This window comes from Nyctibius grandis, chromosome Z, assembly GCF_013368605.1.
Source record: "Nyctibius grandis isolate bNycGra1 chromosome Z, bNycGra1.pri, whole genome shotgun sequence".
NCBI lineage: Eukaryota > Metazoa > Chordata > Aves > Nyctibiiformes > Nyctibiidae > Nyctibius > Nyctibius grandis.
The window spans coordinates 89,070,164-89,075,943 of NC_090695.1; positions in this window are offsets into that span (position 1 = coordinate 89,070,164).

Here is a 5,780-nt window from a genome sequence, read left to right on the forward strand (position 1 = left end):
GCTCCGCGGCCTCGCCTGCCCCAGGCTGCAGTGATCCATCGCTGTCGTTACGCTGCCTGGCTGTTCTGGGTGGAGTGTACAAGCTATGGCTAAAGCTTTGAACTGCTGTTTGGACGTAACCCAAGTCTGAACTTGGCTATTTGACAAAAAAAATATGTTCAGGTACTTAGGATATTATAATTTAATGTTGGCATATATTGTCTTCCATGGCCTTGGATAAAATTTCTTCAGTTATGGCTTTCTAGACTGAGGATAGCAGTATTGCACTACTTGGAGCAATGTTCTGCAAAAACATATACTAAAGATACTAAAAAGGATGGAAACAACAATAATGAGATCCTTCACATATTCCCTCTTGGGCTATAGGTTTTATGTTACCATAAGACAAGGAGATAAGCCATCATCCCTTGTCCAAGAAATATCAGAAAATGTGTAACAAAACTTGCACAGGGAAAAGACATTCATTTGTTGGCTCCTGCAGTACAGTCACCTTTAAAAATAAGCCTAATTTTTTAAAGAAAAGATTCCAGAAGTAGTATTGTTTATTATGGTATCTATATTACATTATTATATACACTCCTTATATTCAGGCCTTGATGGTCTGTGTAAATAAAGTCAAGATTATCCATGTTTATGCATTTAGGTTTTTATGTAATTTCTATTAATTAAGCAAATGATATGAAGGGAGTGTGCACTATTCTGAAGCTGCATGCCTCTGCTCAATTGTTTCTTTTTGGAATAAAGCAAATATTGAAAAACATGTTTTTCTATTATACTGTATGTAGTAGCCACAATTTAAGAAGTGTAATCCATCAATTTCAACTGTTCTGCTGGCATACATAAGTAGTGGGGAAAACAGATATTTGGGAGTGAAAAACTGAGTCAGACAAAATAGATTTGTGTTTAATCTCAATGAAATGTCTTTCTTCCAGAGCAGAAGTTTCAGCCAACAAAACTTGAACACAAGTTGTCTATTTAATTTTGTAATAACTATTGATTTGTGTAGTTCAAGTATGATAAAGTTTTAAGCTGAACAATTACACTATATTTCATGCTGTTCAAAGTTTGATTTATTTTATATATAACTATGCCAACAGTACAAAAGGCTTTTATTAATATAATTATTCCAGTCCTCTACTTTAACTACTCTTTACATATGTGTGTCTTAAATACATGATGCTTTATGGTTATAAAGTGTATTTCATTGGCAATGCTATGGGGTCTACAGCAGGGCAGCTGAAACATTTGTGTGCTGTAAGATGACTTTTTGGAGCCGGGTGATAAAGGAGCGGTACAAGGAAATATGTTGTGGATTGAAAGGTGCGGAAATCAGCAGGGTGGAATTCACACTAACAAAATAATCAGAGAATATAATAATATTTTCATCTCAAATGACACAAGTTTGTAGAATTGCTTCCTTTATTGGCTTCTGAGTGGTTTTGCATGTTTTTCATTAAAATGGTAGTAGTTTTTGCTGTATATCTGTGTCCTTGTTGTTGAAAGAAGCTTTTGGTGGTTGTTCTCAGAATAACCAGCTAGGCATATAGATTTTTATTGTGGAATGGCAGAAAAATTATTCTGTGTTCTTCAGTATCAGACCCATGATAATTTCTCTTTAGGTCATTTTTTTCAAAAAATATGAGAAAGTTTGGGGTAGTTCTTCTGCAGGCAACTTCTTGACTGAATCAGGATGTCCTTGTTCTTTCCTGTTTTAGTGAGGAGCTCTTGTATGCTGCATATTTGAAAACAGTTTTTTTCAGGAAAAAAATCACCATGATTTAAATAGGAAACTTGTATGTGTTTATACAAGGCTTTATTTGTAAAAAGATGAAGAATGTTATGAAAAATACATGACCAAAAAAAACCCAAACCTGTCCTAAATACTTACTTAGCGTCTGCATTGTCTTCTCTGATTTCAGTTACACTGCCCAAGGGATGACTGTGAGACTTTTTTACCTAGTCAGGAAGTCTTCCTTTATTCAGTTCTCTCTGCCAAATAATAATAGAAATTAACTCCCTTGAACACAAATGGCTATTATGGATAAACATACCTGTACTTAGTTGAAATAAATGTTCGATGTATCTATAAATATATCAGGAAAACATAGACTATATCATGAAAATGTGGTACCTGAGACTGAAAAGCGCAGTATGGTTTTATGGGAACAGAATTGCTATCGAAGCATAATATTAATCTGAGGTCATTGAGCCTAAAGATCTGTCTTCATTGAGTAGCTGATCTGTGATTTTCCCCAGATTTTGAACCTCCTTGAGAGGAGGTGGTATACCATGTGTACACACCCACCCACCCTCTTTTTCCTTTACTGAGAGATTCCTGAGTTAAGCCCAGGCAACATGGACCCTGGAGGAGATACTCTTAATCTGTTTAACAGCTCATTCTTACATTTTCCCACTATCTCTGTGTCCAGGATGATATCTTTTTATATAGTGTTTCTTAAACTGAAGAACAGAATTCCCTGTGGGACTTTGTTGCTGGAGACTTGCAGAGTGGGAGACCAGCGAGGAGGATGTAACTGAGGAGAGCAATAGCACTGGGAGAAGTGTCAGCAAGTGCAGAAAGCAGGAGAGCCTGTGGGAAGCCACAGTCCTGCTTCTTACTGGGTCTTCTGGGCTGGAGGATAACGTAAGAAAAAGATGGGATATAGCTCCTGGTGATCATGGGCTATCTCTGCTGCTTCTCTTTGTACCATCGATCAGTCTGAAGCCTTGTCTTTAGCACTTAATCCTCTTCTGACACTAATGCCTCCTCACAATGCCTTCTTCATGTAGGACGAAGTACAGAAGCAGGAAAAAAGTGGCAATATTTCTCTGTACTCATCAGCATGCCCATGAAAGATGGATTCTTCTGGGCGTGATGCAGTTGTCCAGAAAACAACTCCAGAGAACAGCTCCGGAAATTGTCAGCGTACGAACCCCTGAAACTTGCCTACAATATCTTGCAGAAGCAGTGGGAAGGCATCACGATGCATGTTTAACTTTGCTGTTGGAGTAATCACCCCGTTGTTAGGCTAAACTAGATCCCAGAATGATCTGTAAAGAATAGTTTGATACTCTGCTAATGTTTTCTATGCTGAATGAGGCATGCTGTCAAAAAGTGTTTCATGCCTCATCTACCACTAAGTGTACTACCAAGTACTCTTAAAGGATTGTCTCTCTCATTCATCCAATCGAATGACCTTGAGAATTGGTTTCATTATCTAGGCAAGTTATTACTGTGCCTTGCTCTGGATTAACTGCAACTCTGGAACTGATAATGTGTTCTTAATTTGAAATAATGTTTTAATCTTGTGGTTGCTGAGGCCAATCAAATGAGAAACAGGAAACCAGCAGAAATCACCAGTGGGAAAAGTAGTAATTCTTTTGTTCATTAGCATTTTAAAACTACATTGAAATGCATAGAGATGACTATAAAGATATATTAATTTGATTTCATGTAAGCATTCAGTTCTTCGCAAGTGTAAGCCAGTGTGTTGCATAAAAGTCAAAGTCAATGGGCTGGGCTCTGAAAACTATGTTTTAAAGGACTTTATCAAATCAGAATGAAAAAGAGACTACAAAAATCCATACACTTCTATATATTTTTCTATTGACAGTGCCTGCAAGAAATTTATATTAAAATATCATTTTAACTCCTCTGTAACTCTTTAACACATCATATGATCTTTGGAAATGCAAAGCTGATATTGATCTTCATCCATTTAGTGAAGCTTGAGTACTGAGTTATTCTTTGTTCATTGGAACCAGATTGTCTTCAGCATTGTCTTTCTCTGTAAGTGTTCAGTTCCATTATACCAAAGTTGTGTTATCTTCTTTCTTCTGGGGTTTCTGTTGCTCCATCATGCTTGACATCAAAATAACAAGGTAAGCAGGCAATGCTGTAATTTGGCATCATTGTATGAAATGTCTTAATGTGAATTACTGAACAGCTGGACATATAGCCTTTCTTTAAATCTGATCTTGTTATAATCTTGGATTCTGTCATTAATTAATTCCTCTATTAGTGGTATGTTGTGGGGATTTTGAGATGTTCTCACCACAGTCCTGTATTGGATCCCAAAGAAAGTTCTTGGATGCTGAACAGGATCCAGTTTAGGATTTTATAAAACTTTGCCTAAGTGGTTTGAGGCCAACACAACCTGTTTAGGGCTAAAGTCTTTATATCCAGGAAAATTTAGATTGAGGTATGTTGTGTACTAAGGTTGCACAAAAACAAATTGATAAAAGATCAAATTAGAAATTCTCTAATACAAAGAAACTCCTAGAGAGTCTTACATGTCCTAGGGTCTATTTTGTTATAATGTTGACCATCATCAAGGGAAGCTAACTATGAAAATAAGGTCATCCTGTTCGGAACGGACTGGCCATTGCTGATCTAAGCTACGCTATCATAAACTACCACAGATCAATTAAGAAGGGTGTTGACAGTTATTTTTTGATCACTAATATCTCAGTTACTGCAAGTGGAGGAGGAATAACTAAGGTGAATATTAAGGGAAAGAGGATGGCAATTGCTTGCCATGACCTTTCAGCATAATTTGCTCTTTCCTCATTTTTGAAGTTTCATTTAGAGATGTAAATGCTTATATTTTTTTTCCCTACAGTTTCTTGACACTATATCACTATGTTAGAGTGATTTTTCTTTTTAACGAAAAACATAAAAAATTTGAAAGGAAAGAATCATCTTGATCCTTATATCAGAACTTTCCTACACACAGTTTATTTTTGCTATCAGTATGCTGTGGAAAACAGCTCTTTGGTCTTTCAAGTACAAAGATAAATTCATATCTGTATTTCTTTTGCAAAGGCCCTTCTTCACTGGGCATCTGTCCTGGAGAGAGCAATGATTGCAATGAAAGAAAGATCTTTTTATCTATCTTGTCCATAGCTCAAGATGTTAGTCTTATAAGATGCAAGCCAACATATATTCATCATATGCCTCAAGCATGTGTTAAAACTATTATTTGAGCAGAGTTCTGCATCCAGGGCAAAGCTATGCTGAAATGGAGCATGACTGAGTTTTGACAAATGTTTGAAGATGTCCAAAATACAAATGTTCGAGACTTCAGTTGGTTCTTTATAAAATAAAATTTGATTATATATCGGAGGGTGATGGAAATATTAAATTATGAAAGTGCTTCCAGGTTTCAGGCTGAATGGACAAGTATAATCCTTTAAATGTTTTTATAGATCACGTGTAGCCACATGAGTCTGGTGCATTAGCACGTTTTTCTGTTTAGTATGGTTCTGTGTTCTTGCTACAAACTTCTGTCATTGACTTCTGGTTTATGGTCTAGTTTGGAAATTATTATTTTATTATAATCTTATAAATTGACTTTTAATATTTCGAAGTATAAAGATTACGGATGAAAGCCTAGCACTACAGTGCTAGTCCTTTTCTAATCTTGGTATGGAATTTCTAATGAATTTCTGTGAAATGCTGGAAAAGCAAACACTGTACAGCACATCATCTGTAACCTTTTACTGTCAGTGCCCGCTAAACCTTTTTTAGTTTTATGATAATTGCTTTTGCTTTTTACAGCAATTAATAATCTGACATATCAAGGAGAGAAAGTGGGAGGGAAGATGTCCACTATTTTGTGACTCCAGCAAAGGGACAGTATTTTTAGTTCTGCATCAAATGTGATATATTTTTAATAGTGCTAATTAAATTATGATCAAGTTGAAATAAGAGCACAGCTCCTCAGTGTTACCAGGGTCATCCCTGTGTGCACCAGGCAGATAAGTGCATTTCAATAATG